The sequence below is a fragment of the Chamaea fasciata genome, unplaced genomic scaffold, assembly GCF_029207755.1.
Source record: "Chamaea fasciata isolate MVZ Bird 193981 ecotype frontalis unplaced genomic scaffold, bChaFas1.0.hap1 SCAF_3, whole genome shotgun sequence".
Taxonomy (NCBI): domain Eukaryota; kingdom Metazoa; phylum Chordata; class Aves; order Passeriformes; family Sylviidae; genus Chamaea; species Chamaea fasciata.
In genome coordinates this window covers 38,999,036-39,018,586 of record NW_027094088.1, presented here as the reverse complement: position 1 = coordinate 39,018,586, position 19,551 = coordinate 38,999,036, and positions in this window count along the sequence as shown.

Genomic DNA, 19,551 nt, shown 5'->3' with positions numbered 1-19,551 from the left:
ATTTCAAACTTGACTGTAGGTAGGTTTTTTTGTTTGTTTGCTTGTTTTTTCTTTTAACTGTCCAATAAATTTTTTGGTTGTCATTTCTAAAGGAAATCTCAGCATGTGCCCAGCTGCATAGTCCAGTTTGAAAGGTCTGTGTGAAAGAAGCTTCTTTTGGCTAATGGCATAAATTAAGAACAGAATAGTCTGATCCTCAAAAACGTAGTTGGTATCTAACATTTAATTTACAGTCAATTTTACAAGATTGAGTAGGCAACACTTGTTTGCTTTTCTCAAAAAAACCCCACCATGCCCTCCCAAAAAAACCTCACCACCCCCCAAAAAAACCCCAACAAAACAACCCAAAAGGGCTTTTATTCTTGTACTTTGAAAGCATAAAATATTTATTGCATCAATTACACAGGATAAGCTGAAGAAGGGCCTCTTGATGAAGAATGGAAGAGTAAACAATCTGAAGTATATTAAATGAAGTATTAAAAGAAAGAAGACACTTCTCTGATGCATTCAAGAAACCAGAAATCTTTCCCAGACCTAGAAGCAGATTAGCCGAGGAGGTTTTCTACCTCTGAACATGCAAGATTTTGGTAGAAGTTTCCACAAGACCCTTAGAATAGAACATTTCTCTCCTTAAGTCCCAGGAGACCATGCTTTCTAATTGGGTTTTAAGATATTCTGTTTCAACTTTTACCAACAGAGATATTTCTCTTTGGTGGTAGAATTTTTATTTTCCTCTCATGTGTATTTTTCTCCTGAACTCTGAAAATCAACTAAAAATGCCATGTAAATATTTTATTCTGGTTCTATTAAAAAAATGACAAATTATATTAAAAAAGAATGATCTGTAAAGCCAGAATTATTCTCATAGTGATAAAGATGACACAGGCTTAGATGGTTATTTTCTTCTTTACCCTGTTCTATTCTTATGTGTCAACTATCCTTAATCCAGCAAGCTGAAACTTGCAAAGTTTTTTAATATAAATGATGAGTTGGGTGTTGCATCACAGAAACACAGAGCTGGAAGAGTGCTCTTGAAAATTAAACGAGTCCCAACACCGGTTTAGCCTGTTCTTAAAAATCTTTAAAATATAGAGGGTGAAGTAGATTCTACCCTCTGTAGCTTGTCTCATCTTGTGCTTCAGTTTCCCGACTGTTAGCTAGAACAGTTTTCTCTTTTAGAAAGTCTTTGCAGAAGAACATCTCACTGACTTCTTGCAGTCTTTCAAAGGGGAATTACTGTTTAATGAGATTTCAGCCATGCAGTTTGATGGAGGGAAGAAGACTGTGTCCTTCACTAAGTGAAACATCTTTTAAATAAAGAAAACAACCAAGGCTTCTGAATACTCATGTGAACACTGTGTCGTAAAAAAACCCAGAACTTGTTCAGTGGCCAAACTCTCACCACTGTGGAAGCAATACTAGAATTTCATTCACAAGTTTTGTATCATGGGCCAAATAATGCAGAGGTAAGTCTGTTTATTGCCGCATTGTTCATTATAACATATAAACATAGAGCAATGTGAAAAAAACACCTGCTTCCAAAGGGATGAACCCCATGGAGAGGGTTCTGGATGAGGAAGACCTTTGTCAGCAGAATTCATTTGAAACTGGAGGACATCTCCTTTAATGGCTCATTCTGTAGGATTATCAACTTGTACTCTTTTTGTAACTGTCCAGGAAGGGAGTTTCTTTTCACTTTAATTTTAGAGGCTTCTTGCCCTTAGACATGTCTGTAGAGCGTCAAGGATGGTTTTTTAGTTCTGCGGGTGACGTGGTTTGCTTGTTCATATCTCAGGTAATGTTCAAGATTGCAAATTACCACCGGCTGGAAAAAATAAAAAAGGCCCACTGTTCTCTACTACCTTAAAGCAAACGATCGCAACTACTTTGATTTTTAGTGTCTATCTGTCCTGTGCTTGGGACCTACTTTATTGTAGACTCCAGCACTATATTTCTTCAAATGAGCAAGCGATTTCCCCTTATTAACTGCCAGGAATGGGATGCTTACCTCAATTCACTACAAAACCTGGACATAACATACAATCGTAGTGTGGCATGCATTTCTTTTATGTTGTTTGTCTAGTTAATTAGGCCATTATCCAAAGTAATTAAATTATTTAACCTAGGAGGGTTGGTATATTTAATCTCTTTTACTTTTTTCCAATAAACGAATTGCAAGAAATGGGTAGTAGTAGCAGTAAGATATTGTAATTAACATTTAGTTCTGTTAATGAAAAAAAAAAAAGAAACCCAAACATGATGAAATTAGTCATGAATGATGAAATTACCTAAATGAATTCAGAAAAAAAAAATCAGAACAGAACATTTAAAAATGCCTGTTTGTGCAGTGACAAAACAAGTTACTAAGTTACCACAAACTGTTTGATGATGTGATGCAATTGTTAATGCCTACATTGCATCATCTAATTAGGACTGGATTCTAGTAGCTAAAATCTCCATCATGCTTATCTCTTTGCTTGTTTTCATAAAGCACTGTATTTTGGGCCAGTGTCTTCAGTAGGAAATACTAGGTAGCCCTGTGAATTACTCCTATGTGCTGTTTAGGAATTTGCAGAAGAAAGCCAATTCGTTCAGGACATCCTGGCATCAAGATAAGAGCTGAGAGCAGTCTGGACATTTCAGGACCTATAGGTGGGTAGAGACAGGATTGGTGCGGTGCCTGAGAGCTGGGTGGGGGAGCAGCTAGTGTATTTTGTGAAAGGCTGAGTACATTAAAATAAGTAACGCAGCTTTTCTGAAGCTATGGGCAAAAATCACAGTGTAATGGGACCTTTGGGGTCTGCAAGCTGTCTCCTTTTCCCAGCTTGTCCTCCCACTCTGAGGTTTAAACATCTACAGCCCCTCCTGATACCTGTGAACAAGCTTTCCTCCATGCAGACAACTGCTTTCTCCATTCAGACCTGTTTGCTCTGTTGCTCCTGCCTGTGTCAGGGATCACACAGGTGTTCTACTACTCTGCCTCCTTGCTGGGGCTGCCCGTGCCTCTTAGATGGCCTATTGCTTTGGTCTGTCACACAAGTTCCCTTCAGAGGAGGTGCAGCTGCGTAAGATAAAAGGGCACCAGCACACAGGGAAGTTGGTAATGCAGAGAAAGGGCTGCATGTTTACTGTCAGTGTTTTTCCAGTATTAGGCCTGCATAGCATTTATTTAAGGTTGTAATGGTGTGACAGGTCTGGTTACTGGACAGGACCCAGCTGGGCAAGAACTTCATTCAGCAGTCTGTTAATCCTACAAAAAGAAAATGAGGCAAATGTGCAGTTGCCAAGAGCAAGGTGCACTAATGGAAACATCCATAGTTTGCTGATGCAATGTAAGTTCAAAGTAGAAAGCAGGTTTTTGGAAGAGGTAGGCTTTTGTGTAGAATAGGTATACTTGCAGGCTCTACTGCTTTAAAAGGAGTATTCATATATATATATTCATATTCATATATAAGACTGTGTTTCTCATTTTTCTTAAATGAAGATGGAGTGGAAAAACAAATGAGTATTTAAGTAAAGATCCAAAAATGTTGTAAAATCTTACTGCTCCCATGTAACAAGTGATGGGACAAGAGGAAATGGGCTCAAGTTGCACCAAGATTTAGATTGGATATTAGGAAAAATTTCTTCACCAAAAAGGGTTATCAAGCATTGGGATGGGCTGCCCAAGAAAGTGGTTGGACCAGCATCCTTAGAGGTACTTAAAAGACGTATAAATGTGGTGCTTAGGGACACAGTTTAGTGTTGGACTTGACATTGTTAAACTAGGGATTGGACTCAATGATCTTAAAGGTCCTTTCCAACTTAAGTGATTCTGTGATTATTCAAGTGTCAAAGAATCACTAAGATTTTAATTAAAGATGCTATAAAGGTAGCAGGGATGGAAAGAAATATGTTAGGAAAGGAAAATGTGCAGGTAAAGGCATGGTGTGCTTCAGTCTGCATTACAGGACAAAGGGAGATAGAAAATAGGTTAAGCAGAACGATGAACTAGAAAACTTTATGTTACAGGGATGTCAGAAGCTGCTTGCAAAAAGCAGGAAAATCTGGTTTTTCTCTTTGGTTTTTTTTTAAAGTACTGTGGATCTTTTCCAGATGGTATGGGGAGGGGGGCTGTGTATTTTATAGTTGTCTGTGTTGGACCCAGTGTGATGGGCAGAGGTTCACACCCAATTGGGCTGCATTATAGCTCTGTACAGAAGTTCTGCAAGGGTATGAGTTTCAAGAAGACATCTTTCCAGTGTATCCTCTTGTTTGTTTTAAAAAACAACGAGTTCTATCTTCCTTTGGCTATGGGGCAGGGGTATGTCTGTGAAGGGAAATCTTTGCTGCCCACAGTGTATTTCTCATGGCTTGTTTGTAGCATTCCTGGAGGGTTGCCTGTTTTAGGATTTCTGCCTGTGCCTGCCATGTCTGATCTATCTTTCTGAGTTCCTTGGTGTTTCCTTGTCTGCCATGAACTGTCTAAATCTTCTGACTTTCAGCAGCAGCTGAGCTGTCCCAGTTCCCTCTGGGCAGCTGAGTGATGTCCTGTGAGAAGCCGAACAGCCCAGAGCCTCCCAAGACAACCTCACAGTTCTACTCTGAGCTGTTTGCAGTGGAGCAGGTAATACATTTTTAGGAAGTGTTTCAAGGTAAAGCTATGAATAATGTTGAGTAGAATTGGTCCTCTAGGAAGAATAATTTATTTAAAAACATTCTAGTATGGTCTGGGTAGTTGTCTATGTGTCTGTAAATACATGATTTGAGTCTCTCATCTGCAGAAATGCTCCAAAGATTTCTTCTGTGAGAAAAGGGTGGCTGGTGATTGTTAGAATTCTGGAAACTTGGATTTTGGGATTTTAGTATTTAGTAATAGATGTGAGTCAAGATGGAGGATTTGGAGTGTTGTCTAAGTCCTTCTTCTTCACCTTCTTCTTCATTCTTTTTCATGGGTTTTGGTGGTTTTCTGTAATTGGATGAAAAAGGTCCACATTGTGGGCCTCGGGTGGTCATTATTGGGTCAAAAGTATAAAAAAATATAGTGTCACCTCATTATTGGGTAATTAGAACTTAAATAGCCTTGGAAAGAGTTAGAAGCTCTCTGTTTTACCTCTTTTCTCTAACTTGCTAGTTAGAGCTCAGGGCTCATGAGTCTGTAAATAGGTAAGAAATAATAAACATCCAAGTCCAAATTCAAAATCTACATTTCCCATGTATTAATCCCCACCTTGGCAAGGAAAAAAAGAAGCCAGAAACTTGACAGGTGATGATTTTTTTCTGCCTGTGTGTGTAAAATTAAGGAATTCCTGTCTGCTTCTATGGAAAGTGAACAGCTATTTTGGCTATGTCAAAAAGTTGACTATGTCATGTTTACCTAACATTTTGAATTAAGGCTTAATTTGAGATGATAGAACAGTACCTCTCTGTGTATACTACTGCTAACACTGCAACTGAGTTGAGAACTGCAGATGTTTGATTCATGCTTTTTATAAGTTTTAAGCTAAGATTGGATTTTTGTAATATGCAAATGTGCACAAGGATAATTCTGCCATCTGTATGCCTACATATTATAAAACCAAGTATGTCAGTATAAACCCAAGCTATTTAGTAGACTGCATTCATTCCTGTCACAACTTTACATGTCTTCTCAGACAGTCTTGTTAAGTGTTGCCTTTTGTTATATTGCTTAGTTGAGGAGAGGAAACACAGGCATTCTAATCATTAGGATGCTTTAATTTTGAATTCCAGATCCCTTATTAAATGAAGGTAGTAAAAACATCTATCTGAACTCCTTTTTCTCCTGCAAGTTAATGCTCTGGATTATAGGGTATTGTGGCTCAGTTGCTTTCTGTCTTGGTTGAGATAGACAGGTATGTGACAGGGCAGGTTGGAGTGTCCCTTGGAATGTAAGCCCCTCCCCCCCCCTATTTTTCCAAATTATTATAAATTTTCAACTAAAAGGCTGTCAGGCAAAGATTTTGGGAATAGGTATAGCAGTTCTTTACTAGGGATATAAAAATTCAAGTGTTATAGTACAGAAGAATATGCAAGCAAACAAACAAACAAACAAGAAATCCTAGAAAACCCTGACAGAGTCAGAAATACAACCTGACACCCTGTTGGTCAGGGTGTTGGAAGCAGTCCAAAGTAAGCCCTCCTGGAGTGGCAGATGTGACTTTGTTGGAGTAGAGATGGTCCTGTCGAGGAAAGGGTCCAGTAGTGGTGAGATGGGTCCGGTCTTCCTCCAGGGGTCTGGTGGAAAACTGGATGCCTGGTGACACTTGTGGCTCCGTTTTATCTAGGTTAAGATGGTTTGGCTGCTCCTCCCTGGGTGGAGCATCCTACAATAGTATGATGTAATGTGTCATGTCATTGGTGAGCTTTAATAGTCCATTAGCAGATTTCCCCATGGGGGTAGTGGAACACTGCACCATCTGTTTAAGCAACACTGCACCATCTGATAAGCAACACTGACCCATTTGGGCAAAGATAAGCAACACTGCTTCACCTGGTTTCAACAGATGGAATAGAATAACTTTTTTTTTTTTTTTTCGGTTACAAAACCCAAGACACTTTCATGATTTGTTTTTTTATGTTGGCTTCTTGACTTGTTTGGTTGGGTGATTTGTTGGGTTTTTTGTTTTGATTAAGTGTTCCACTTTGGGTATAAAATACTGGAATGTTTTTGCATGTGCCAGAACCCAAGTGTCCCAAATCTCACATGAACGTCCCAGTGATCAGTTATTTACTTGTCTGTCCAGCTCTTGGCAAACATTTCAGTACATCATCAAAGAGGATCATCATGCACAGGAAAGACTGCTGCCATGGCTAGGATGTCCTCCTGTGCATGATGCAGCTCTGTCCAGGCAGAGGAGGGAACTTACGTCTAGCCTCTGAATTTCTCACCTCAGCCAGTAATTAGCTTTTCCTCATGTTCAAGTGGTTTTCTTCTGATCTGTTCATTTGGAGGACACTGCTGTTAACACTGCTATTTTATATTCCTTCACCTTGAAAAATAAAAGCCTCCAAACTGAAGAACATATAAGAGGGAAACATTGGTATTACTACTGCAAGTGCTTTAACTGAGTTAGCAAGGGCATGACTCTCTCTGTTCTCTAAGAAAAAGTATTTTCTGTGAGAATTATATTCAGATTTTTTAGCTGTGAATATTTGATATTGTGCATGCAAATTGGGTTGATTAGCACTTCCAGGAGTTTCTGTATATTTGTCTGAAGTGTGTACATGCACAGAGGTGAATAGCTATTATATGCAATATATTATCATCATTAAATATATATAATAATTAATTTCTCAGTGTGTGTGTATTGTGATTCACCATAATTTTGTGTGAACTTGAAAGGGCCCTTATGCATTTTGAAATACACCCCCCCTGTTATCTTAACAAATGTTGCTCTTTGCTGCAAAGTCAAAATACATTTGAATATAAGGGCACTTACAGCATATTTATATCATCCTGGAGCAACCACAGGGAGAACTTGTAAGGCTGTAAAGCCTAAGCAACCAGTCACCATCCATAATTGTGGACTTTTTTTATTAACCCCTGTGACCAAAGGACTGCTGGATGTGGAATAAAATACATAAAGTATTTATCGAGGAATAATAAAAATGCATTCCCCAAACAGAATTTTTACCTGCAGTCTCACAGACTGACTTTGTGAAACAAAGGAATTGAAAGAGCAGCTGAAAAATATTGTCAGACAAATGGAATCAGCATTTGTATAAAAAGGTTTAAGCAAATTAATTGTTCTCTTGAATTTCTAACTTTTTCCAGAACTAGGATGAAACTGTTGTGTTCTGGTAACATTTATGTGTTCCAACTAATTTTCTTTTTTTTTAATTGTATGGATGGCTGAACAAAATCTGCTGTTACATCTACAGTCAGACAAAGTATTTTCAGTGGCATATGAAAATAGTCAAAATTCTGTTTCTACCTCCTTTAAAAATAGGCCTCCGATGTATTTATTGCAGCAAACATCTCTACTACTTGATACTAAATTGTACAATGAGGCCACGGAGTAATGGGGGAAAGACAAGTGATAATGCTTTAATCTTGAGAGATAATACAGGTTAAGATATTTTAATTGATATTATTATCTCACTTGAGAGTAATCTTCAGCCATCTGAAGAGAACCACTATACACTCAAAACCAGTGCTGATATTTTATGTAGAGCTTCAGTGGTGTCCAGACATTATGCCTATAGACTGTACCTGGCTAATCTTGTTTTTTCTTTTCTTACCCAGGATCTGAAAACTAGCTAAATGATTTCTTTCTACTACTGCCCCAGCCCACCAATGTTGTTACGAAACCCAGGCATGGTCTCTAAGAGAGACAAATTTAATTTTGTGTGTTAGACCAAAGTAAATTATTTTTCTTGAAAAAATGGTTTTGACTCACATGTTGCTCTGTGAAAAGTGCCTACTCTTAGGAGATAACTTCAGATTTTCTCCTCAAAGTTCATGCTGTCAGCTGGGCTTTTATGAACAAGCAATGATGTATCTGTTTCCTATTCACATTTTCTTCAGTATGGGCATTCCCTACAGGAGTGAGACCCCACAGCTGATGAAGGTTGAATACTTGATTAACGTGGAAATGGCAGGGTACGCTGGGAACTGAGTCTGGCCAAGGATCTTGGTTGACTACTGAGGATACCCTTAAGGCACCTAATTAAAACTCCCAGCAGGCAACATCTGCATAAAAGCAATTTTGGTTTTGGGGCAGACTAGAAATGTCAGATTCCTGATGAATTTTTCACCTCCCCTCCCTGTCATCACCCCCCAATAAAAGCGTATCCTCTCATGTATATGAAAACAGACAACATGGATTCCATTAAAAAATCTTGGAAATTTTCATGTGGCATTCTCACCATCTCTAGCATGACGAGAAATGCCAGAACTGTAGTGGCAATCACTTGTGTATGAATGCATGCTTTAGCACCTTTAGGGCAAATAGCTTCTGCCTTTTCATGTCCTCGAAATTTGAATGTAGTAGAATTGGCCCAGCTTCTGAGTGGTAATGCTGTGTGATGTTTATTTGGTTCCTAGTTTAAAGGTATTACAGGGGCAAAAAACATAAAAGAAATGAAGCTCCACAGGCAGTGAGAGAAATTGCTAAATAGTATTTGGACTTTTATACTGCAGACTGCTAGGGGAAGGTACCATACAACAGCCATGGCCATTTTTCCTGTTCTCTCCTGCTATCCCTGCCCTAGCAGTTCTTATTGTTGACCTGGGACTGAACACAATTAAAATATTTTTTCAGTTCTTTCCTGCACTCATCTTTAAACTTGATGGGAATTCTTTTAATATCAAAAGTGCAGAGAAATTAATGTTCTAAAGCCTGGAGTAGATTATTATATTTTCTGAAAATGAGAGGAAAGACTAGTCCAAGTAGCAGTAACATTTTCAAACACTTTATGTCACAGGTGATATAGTCTACTATTAGAGCCCTAAAAAGAAGTTGTCATACTTGTTGCAATAAATCCCATTTATATGATGATGAGAGAAGAAAAATAAATGAGGTCACTTGAGGAGGAGAACACAAAATTCCCACAGGAAAAGTACTGTGGTTGGCACTGATCCCCCCTGGAAAGGGAGAAGATAAAGGAAGTTTATCTGCTTCTTATTACTGTGTGTACATACTTCACCAGAAATGGGTATAATTGAAAGCATTTTTATATACCAAAAAACCAAAATAGCAATAATGGGTAGAAACCCTGAGAGAAAGTATGAAAACAACCTATAAATGGTTTTGTAAGGGCCAGAGAAGATGAATTAAAGGAAGGGACTGTGATGTTGTCCGTATAAAAAACCTGAGAAAAGACTTAGTACTCACTGGGGATCTGCATGCCCAGTGCTAGGAAAAGTCAGGGTATTTGAAAAATATGTTGAACTCAGTGTAAAATAATATTGAACCTGTTTGAGGTTATGGATTAGGTCTGGGCTGCTCTGTGAAGTCCAACAAGTTTCATGTTTCTACCCTCAGAAGTTTGGCTGGTTGATGGTGTTTCAGTAATTTTATATTTAGGGTATAGTCATATTCTAAGCTTTATTTAAAGCTAAGTTTCAGGAGGTATTATTCACATGTTAAAATACTGGCTTGAATAATCAAGGAGGCTACTCCAAAAGAAAATAATAGAATAGTTTCCTTTTCATGTTTTCACCTCTTTGTAATGAAAAAAATCAAACTGTTCTGTCAAAATATTTCACAACAATGGAAGCAGATGTTGACTGAGAAGAAGAAAATGTTTCAACCCTGATATTGAGAAGAATATTTTAGCTTTTGTTCTAAATCAACTTGAGTCACTGATAGCTATAGTAAAGTCTGTAGTATATTTTACTCCTCTCATGTCATGAACTGCAGGAGAATAGGGAAAAATTTTACTTATTTTACTTTGAGTTGTGGTGAAACATCTTCATTTCTAAAAAACAAGAATTCTGAGTTTGTACCTCAACTATCCACATGGAGAAGGTGTCTACATACCATTTTGCAGCGTTGTCAACAGGTTATGAAGACCAACCGTCCGAAGACAAAGCTTAGGATGAAATTGTGTGTTTGAGCAACTTTTTAATGGAATACCATTTGTAATGAATTGTATCAATGCTCTGAGTGTACTCACATTGATCTGAGGTAGGAAACCTTTATTTCGCCCTCAACAAGTCTGAAATCCTGCTCTTGCTCTGGAACACTCACATTTATGATTTCATTTGTCTTCATTTGTGTAAAAGTATACTCCTGACTTGAGAGTAACTAGCTTGTGATATCTTTCAGAAAGAAGAATACTTCAGCCCATCAGAGCTGAATTCTTCATTTCTTAAGGTAACAGTTCAATTTTTAAATGCTGAGTTCCTTCTTTTAAAAGTAGAGTCTGAGTTTTTCTCGCTGGTGAGTACTCATGAAGAATAAATGCAAAAACCTCAACCAAACCCCTTTGGGTTTGCTTCAGATTTCTTCTGTTTTCTTTCTTTTATGGGTTTAACGAAAGAATTTAAAAAGATCTCAGGTGAATAAGCATATCAGAATCTGGTTTTATGATGGAAATTTTACTGTAAATGCCTTTGAATCAGTATTTTATCCCGCTCCCCCTCCCTCCCCCAGTTTGATTACTTATCTATTTTTTACCTCTTTCACAACATAGCAGTGTCCTTCTCTATTTTCATGTTTTCCTACTGACTACTTGCTTCTGCATCTAAAGAATATGGGTATTGGGTAGAAACTTGAACATTTTTGTTAGTTTGTTTAGGTTTTGGTTGTTTGTTTTTGGGGTTTTCGTTTGTTTGTTTTGATTAACTGTATTTGTATTTTCAATTCTCTTCCTGCCTGTGTAACCTTCTGTGATGACTTAGGTGAATTTTGTCCTGGAGTCACACAATCCAGAGAGTAATCTTCAAGGCTTTCTGACACTTTTACAGACATTTGGGTGGACATGGTCAGCCCAGGTTCTCTCAGTGAGAAACCCAGGCAGGAGGGCATCAAAGATATCATCTTGTAACACAACACTGCCAAGTAGGATATAGCAGGGTGGCAAGAAAACAGTTTTGGCACAGAAAAAGAAGAAATAATTCATATTATGTGTTGTCAGTAGTGTTTTTCAGAAAAGCAAAGGCAGTGGGAACTTTTACCCACTAATTACAGACACTGCTTTTAGTGGGACAAGTTGTATGCATTTAGTTAATGGGGTGCTTAATTTTGTTTTTGGATGGGAGTTGAAGTTTCTGGGCTAGCAATTTCACATTTACTCAAAAAATTCTTCAGCAAGATCTGTATGCTTCAACAAGGATCCATTAATGTTTTTGAACTCCATACGTGTTATGATATATCCCCTGAAGGTCAGCATTGAACTGTATATTCATTGTATGTCTATTTAAAATTTTCATTAACATAGGAAATCCCAGTCTGCTTCTGCAGAGTAATGTTTTTTTTTTTTTCTAAAGTACTTTACCCCATGGTCCATATTTTCTGCCTATTTACTAAACTTCAAGGCAGTGAATTGCTGTTGATTACATTATTCAGCTATCAGCTTGTCTTATTCCCTCAGAGGGTGTGGAAGGAATGCTCCAGAAAAACCTATTGGAAAGCAGCAGTGTTCCTGCTGCATTTATTCAAGCTTGGGCTGGGTCTTACTGGACTCCTGTGAAATGGTGGTGCTGTGAATCTTTGAAAAGCTAGAAAAAAAGAGGAATCAGCTTTTAGTCTGTGGTTAGAAAGCTGCTGCAAAGTTGCATTTTGCATCTCTTTTTTCCATATTAAAATCTGTATTCCTGTGTTTAAAGTCATTTAACTTGAGTGTTCTTCCCACAGGAAAAAAACTTATATTTTCCCCCGTATTTCTTCCCTTTTACATCAAGCTATTTACAAGAACCCAGTGTTTTCCCCTTCCATTTAGGATAAAACTATGTACTCCTCCTGCAATCATCATTTGTATTGCACATCATTTACCACCACTTTGCTCTTCTCTCTGTGACATCGAGCATAAGCCATAGCTTTACTCTTCAGACCTGGCTGACCTTTCTCCACGAATCCAAAGCTCAACTCCCATCTCCAGTAACCATCTGGAAATCAGCAGTGCCAGACACTTGCATCCTAAATTTTTTAGGTTCCTGGGCGAGTAATTTTGTGCTGTCTTCTTTTAGCACAGGTGTTTGTGAACAGTTCCAGTACTCTCCTCCACTACCTTGAAGTGACCTCATTGCTCTCTTCCAAATGCCTGATTGTAATTTTCCTTAAAACTTTCATAATACCTACCAGAGACTTGACAGGAGCTGGGCTGCCATGCCTTGGGCCGTCAACCGGCTGGCTGGCATCAACTGTGGTTCTCAGTGCTCATTTCTCTTTGCTCTGAAACCCTTGCCTTTGTGCCTTTTTGCTTGCATTCAAACCCCAAGGCTTGAAGGCTGTTGCTCTGAATTTCTGCCTATTTTAGGACTTTTATGTGCAACCAGTAGGCTTGCCTTGAGGAGGCAAGATTAGAAATTTGTGCCATGGTTATTGGCGAACATCCATCCACTCCCTTGTTGTCATGTATCTAGCAGTTAAGTTTTGCTTGATTTTTTTTTCAGTATATAGGAACCAGAAAAGGCAATGGTGCACCAGTGATACTGTAACATTCATTATACAAGTACATAGGTGTTTGGAATAGATGCATGCCATGATTCAATAATCATGGAAAGCATTTTTTTGTTGTATGATGTAAGCTGTAGTGTCACCCAAATGTGTGTTCAGTACCAGCCCTACAGGGATTTCCTTCCATAACTCCTGTCAAGACTGGCAACACCATATTGGGATCTCTTTCTGGCAATGCAAGTTTGTGTGAACTTTTTCTGCTTCTTAATAAATTTATGTTTGATTAATTTTAATGAGATATTTTTATTAAATACACAGGATATAGGTTTGTAAGCTGGAATCTGTAGCTGAAATTTTACTGTTATTAAAAGTCTCACTTTTGGCTGGTATATACGAAGACAACCTAACAACAAAAATTCCATTTATTTTGTAAGTTAGTTTCTCATACTTAACTAGCTCTGCTATGCACCTAGTTTGTCAGTGCAAGAAAATACTTAAGATATGTATATTCAAAATTTAACTGGAGAATAGAAATTAAAATCTTCTCCTTACCCTAGATTTCAGAAGGACCTAAAAAGACTGATATGTACTACTTTGAAATAAGTTATTATAAAAAAAAACTTAAAAAAATTAATTATTTCAGTTGTATTCTTCCCCAAAAGATTAGGCTTTTCAAAAGATTTTTATGCTTTTGCCATCTAAATGTTAGTCAAACTTTTTAATAATTAAACATGGATGGCTAGAAAAAAAAATATTAATTATGCATCTTCTAGGCCACAGAAAGAAGCTGTTTTAACAGGCTACAAAATGATTTAGTATGCATAAAATTTAACATTTAATAATACCACAAGAACATTTATTTTAAATGTTTCTGTGTTCCAGTCCTATCTAATTAATATTTCAATGTTAGTGCACTGATTGTGCTCAGTGCAACTGAATTTTTTTCATTTAACCGCCCTTGGTTGAAGATTCAACAAATCACACAGCAGAATAAATCTGGCTACTTGAGGCTATAGACCTGAGGACCCCAAGGTACCTCAGAAGTAAGGTTCATGACAAATAGTCTTTAGGAATGCTTTCTTTACAAATATAAGCTATTGTGTAACACCAACAAATTATACACGAGAAGGTTTGGAAGGTATGATTTGATTTAAAAATGTTGCATCCATCAGATCTGCATTTTCTTGCATAACTGTAGAAGCAGTGAAGATTGTTTGGCTTGACAGGCATTTACAACAGTGCACTGGAGCAAGTGTTCTAATGCCTTCTTGAATTTTAGTTCCTAAATGACACGATGCACTTGACAGCTTATTAGACTCTTCAGGAGCAAAGCCAAAGGAGAAACCTTTAAGCTGAGCAATTATTTTCTGTTAAAGTGCAGAAGTGTTGGTTTTAAGATAGGCAATGCAAAGAGGAAATATAGATTGATCTAGATGACACATTCTCAAAGTCTCTTCCATGACTCTTGTCCTTACCAAAACAATACCTGAGGTTGTTTTTAATTTTTTTTCTAAATATACAACTCAGAATATTTTTAGAGGAGGAAAACCACTTCCATACTGATTAAGAGGATATGCAATTTATACTTTTTTTTGGTTTTCCCTCATTGCTGATGAGTTGGTATCATTATAGGGTTTTTGACATTACAAAGCGGTGGTGTGGAGTCAGGGCCAACAACTGGGAAGGAAATGAGAGGGGGTGCTTCAGAAAAGATGCAAAGTGTCATTGATAAAGGAGTGTCTGAACAGTCTGACTGCTTTGTTGTTAGCTGCAACTCACAGTTGCCAGCCTCTGAGTCAGTTTTGGACATGCTTGGGATTAGTGACTTTGCAATTTTGCGTAAGGCATAGCTGTGCCCTTGAGGCAACAGATAGCAATGCTGAGCTTGATTTCACTTCTTTTTCTGCTAGTTTCTAAGACATCTGTGACAAGAAATGCTGTGCTTCTTTATGTGCTTGTGGGAAAAGAAAGAATTATAAGGAGACAGCGGTTCTGATTGAAATCTCTGGTCTTGCATTTCATCTCCAAATCCAATATTATTTTAATGCTTTTTAGTGCTCTGCAAGAAAAGCAAATTTGAGCTATTGATAAGGCTTTATCTACAGGTAAGTATTTCCTTTCATCATAAGCAAACCAGGTTTTAGGGACCTGTTAGAAATTACTTCCTATTTCTCTCCATAGATTTGATGAGTTTTTCAGTTAGAAAGTCATAGTGAAGCGGGAGTTGAGGAAGAGCAAATGAAGAGACAGCATCTACCCATTTGCAAATACAAAATGTATTTAGTTTTAATAAAGGCAGTGAGCAAAGGGACGGGACTTGAGCAAGTGGAAAGCCTTGATGGCTTTGACAAGCCTTTTCTTTATTCTCTTGAGCTAATTGAGTCTCTTGACAGGTTAGCATCAGGGCACAGTCAAATTCTGACAGGCTAATTTAAGCTTGTGGTTCCAATGAAACTTACATACGGCAATCACTATATTTAGTGACAATCAGTGTCATTTTCTGCTTAAATGCAGACAGCTCAACACATTGATTCAGCTGCCTATCTGGAAATGAAGCAAGCAACCCAATAATGAAAGTGAAGCCAAAGGGTTAGAGCAGGGGGTCTATCTGCATTCTTCATAATGCTTGAGATCCAGAAGGAGGGTGGGAGGTTGACCATTAAGCTGGTCTGAGTGAGACTGATAGAGGGGGACAAAGGATGAGAACTGCCACAACCTACCATTTGATGTGGTAAACAGATGAATTTTTCTTTCCCATAATCGAGCTAGAGATTTAAAAGACTTATGACAAAACTATCCCTGCTTAGCAGAGGCAGCCTCCCTAACACTGAGTAAGCACAAAACCACTCAGCACTGCATAATCTTAACTACCTTTTGGAAGGGTATTGAGGAAACTAACCAGCTGGTCTGTGCTAAAAGACAGCAATCCTCAGCCATGAGCTGTCTTTCAAAACTGAGGAACTTAGACTGTGTGCACCCTGACACAAATATCCATTTAGTACTACAATTCTGCAATCAGAACTCTAAGTGCTAAATAATTTTACGAAACTCCTTAATATTCTTTTCGTGCAAATAGTTAGTACTTGATTAATGTCACCTTTGTATGCATGATTTGACAAATTTGATTTGGGCCCTAAAATTACTAGATAAATGTCTCATGGGGGCATAGGGAAGAACAAATATGATTTTTCAGCATTAGCTCATGTTTGTTGAAGTTCCCATGACTTGGGGTCAGGACCTGTCTTGTTACATCATCTTTGGCTAATGTTAAAATCTTAGCACTGCGGTGCTATAAATCTAGAATCTAGTGAAATGAGGACTCCATGACATTTTTCTCTCTCCTTTCCAACTTTTGAATTCTCTGTTGGTAGAAATTATATTTTTGTGTTGGAGCAGATGTAGCTATTCAGTGTGACTGCAAAATATCTGAAGTACGTAGTGTCGAATCCTTATTGTAGCAAACAAAAAAAAGTGTGTATGCTTGTAATGCTGTAACATAAGACTTATTTACCTTTTTTGCTTATGATGGTTGAGTTCTGTATGCAAGCAGAGACAACTTGTGCAGAGATTGCTATCCTTGTCCATTGCTAAATTTGTTTTGACTGATACTCTGATATAGTTGTAAAAACAAGAATTGGAGATGTCTAAGACCTGTTTGTCTCAGGTCCCATTCATCTCAGGTTCTCAGGAACCACTTCTGCTCATATGGTGTAGCTGTGTGTTGTATATTCAGGAGGCCTCTACTTTTTTCTGATCAACAGAGGCCAACACATGGCTGAGATGAAAGAAGTCTGCACTGAGCTATAAATTGTTAATTTATGTAACATGGCAACATTTGGCTTTAACTTCTAGCCTATTTTCAATCTTTGTTTGACAATTAACAAAATTCAGTTGTCACTTTGGGGACAGAGGAAGAGAAACTTGCAATGAAACCTTGCAGCTAGATTTCCAGAATTTGGCTTTGAACTCCTTTACCCATGGCAGGACTTCTATTTTAACTTTTTATTTGTTTTCCAAATGCCAGTCTCCTTAAGAGTGACCATTTTATAGAAGCTGAGGAAAATGTATCTGGTATCTTATCTTGAAAATTTGACAATTTTCTGTAGGCTTTCTTCCATTTTAAATTACTAACGTGTTTCTTCAAGATGTATCCCTGTCTTCCATCAACACAATCAATCTTTCATTTCTCTACAAGGTTATGTTGATTATATGCTAATGTGATGATGCTGTCAAAATGAAGATCAATATTTTAATGCTAATGCACTGATTTCAATTTTGGAGAGAAACCTGTAGTTAGCTCCAACATGACAACTTTGTGTGACATATGTCACAGTTTGGAATGGATCCAACTAGGTGTTATGCTGTAAACACTGTGTTTCCTCTCCAGTGTTCAGAGGCTGAGATGTAATTTATTCCAATCAGGATGTACTTTGACAAGCCAGCTGAATGGGATGCAGCTGCTGTTGTTAAATATTTCCACCTCTCCCTGCTTTTCAGGTTTTCCCAGATGTCATAATCTTCAGAGCTCTCTATGCTAGCATTAGAAGCAACTCTGTCAAGGGTTAGGAGGAAGTGAGAGTGGGATGTGCTGGGAGGAAAAGTAGCCCATTATACTAGTTATAGGAAGAGATGGACAAAGGGTTTTGATTGGAAAAGCCTTCTGCACTGATGAATAACTAATTCACTCAGATTCTAAATCTGGCAGTTATTGTGCACTTGATGAATGCTTTGGAAATTCTACATGTGGAAAGACATCTCATAATGACATGACTAAGAAACAGTGAAGCAATAAGCTTTTTAAAACCAGAGATTCTACCTGACTTGAAATTATGCTTGTTTTGCTTTGGAATACAAAAACTTTGAAAGCCAGTGTATTTTCCTCCGCTCCACAAGCCTAGCAGATAAAAAGCATTGCAGTAGTCTTCACATGCCAATAGAAATGCCTGTCTCCTAAACCATTCTTCCCAAGCCCATGAAACTTTAGCTGGATAACTCTTTAGGGAAGCTTTGAACAACTTGTCATTTTTCTTTTGCAACAGAATGAGCAGTGGAGCTATTTCATGAGGTCTTTTGAAAGTGTATCAGTGGGAAGGAGTATGAAGCTGTCTGCTTCTTTTGAAATGTAGTCCTTGCCACTTTTTGAGGGGCAAAGAAATAGTAAAGATTATCTGTATTTTGTTTAGCCACAAGCATCACAAAAACTTATTACCCCATTCTTGGCTAAACACATTTCGTAGGGTTTTCTGTGCAATGGATTATCTGACTGACTGGTTGACTTCAGAAGAGCTCTGACTTAGTAATTTTAAATGACATCAAATATACTTTCTCAACAATTTAATGTCCCTTACAATGGCTACTTTTTCTTATAGTCTCTATAACTTTTTTCTGCAGTCAATATTTTTTACTTTAAGTGAAGTAAATTGTGAGAGAGTTATACCTTTTTAGAGCAGAGCAAGTGAAATTAGAGCTGGGTCTTGGGTTTTATTGACTCTTGCAGTCTTAGTTGCTCTGATTTCTAGAGCTAGGAAATAAACTTTAATTTCCTACATTCAATGTATCCAAACATCTTTACAGGGAGAATAATGCTTTGACTGTTACTTTCATGGTCTTTAATAGAAGGTAAAAGTAAAGACCACCAACTACAAAAGAATAATTTTCCCCTTTGAGATCAAACTGGAAGGAGAAAACAGCAGGGAAGGCCTATTGAGGTTGCATGATGTCGCTGAGCAGACTTGGGGATAGATTAGATTAAATTTACAGCAGTTTCTCTTTGAATGCTCATTCTATGCAGAAAGCCTTCCCAACTCAAACACATACTGTAAACTGCTTTGGGAATTGCTCTGAAAAACCTTCCATTCATGGCTTTTAGTAATTTCTAGTTCTTCCAGTATAGGACAGTAGTAGAGAGAATAATCTGTTTTTCTGTTAATAAAGATATCAGATTTTAGAAATTTGACTATGACTTCTCTGAGTGTACATAGCATAATGCACTATATTGGAAAGTTCTTCAGGCTTCCTTACACAGACCTCTACAACTACCTAAAAGGAGGCTGTAAACAGCTGAGTGTCAGCCTCTGTTCCCAGGCAATCAGTGACAGGACAGAACAAGAGGATGTACTCTTAAGCTGCACCAGGGGAGGTTTGGGTTGGACATCAAGAAGAATTTCTTCACAGATGTGATGATTAGACACCGGAATGGACTGCCAAGGGAGGTGGTGCAGTCACTGTCCTGGTGGCATTTAAGGGAAGACTGAATGTGGCACCTAGTGCCATTGTCTAGTTGACATGGTGTTAGGTCAGAGGTTGGACCTGATGATTTCAAAGGTGTTTTCCAACATAATTGATTATGTGATTCTGTGCTATTTTACCCAGAGGGTCCTCTACTAAGATTTAAAAGGGTATGTAACTTGTCCTTTTGGGTAACAGCTAACTGCATTGCTAAAATGTCAATTAATGTGGCTTGTAATACTCTTGTGGTTCATATTCT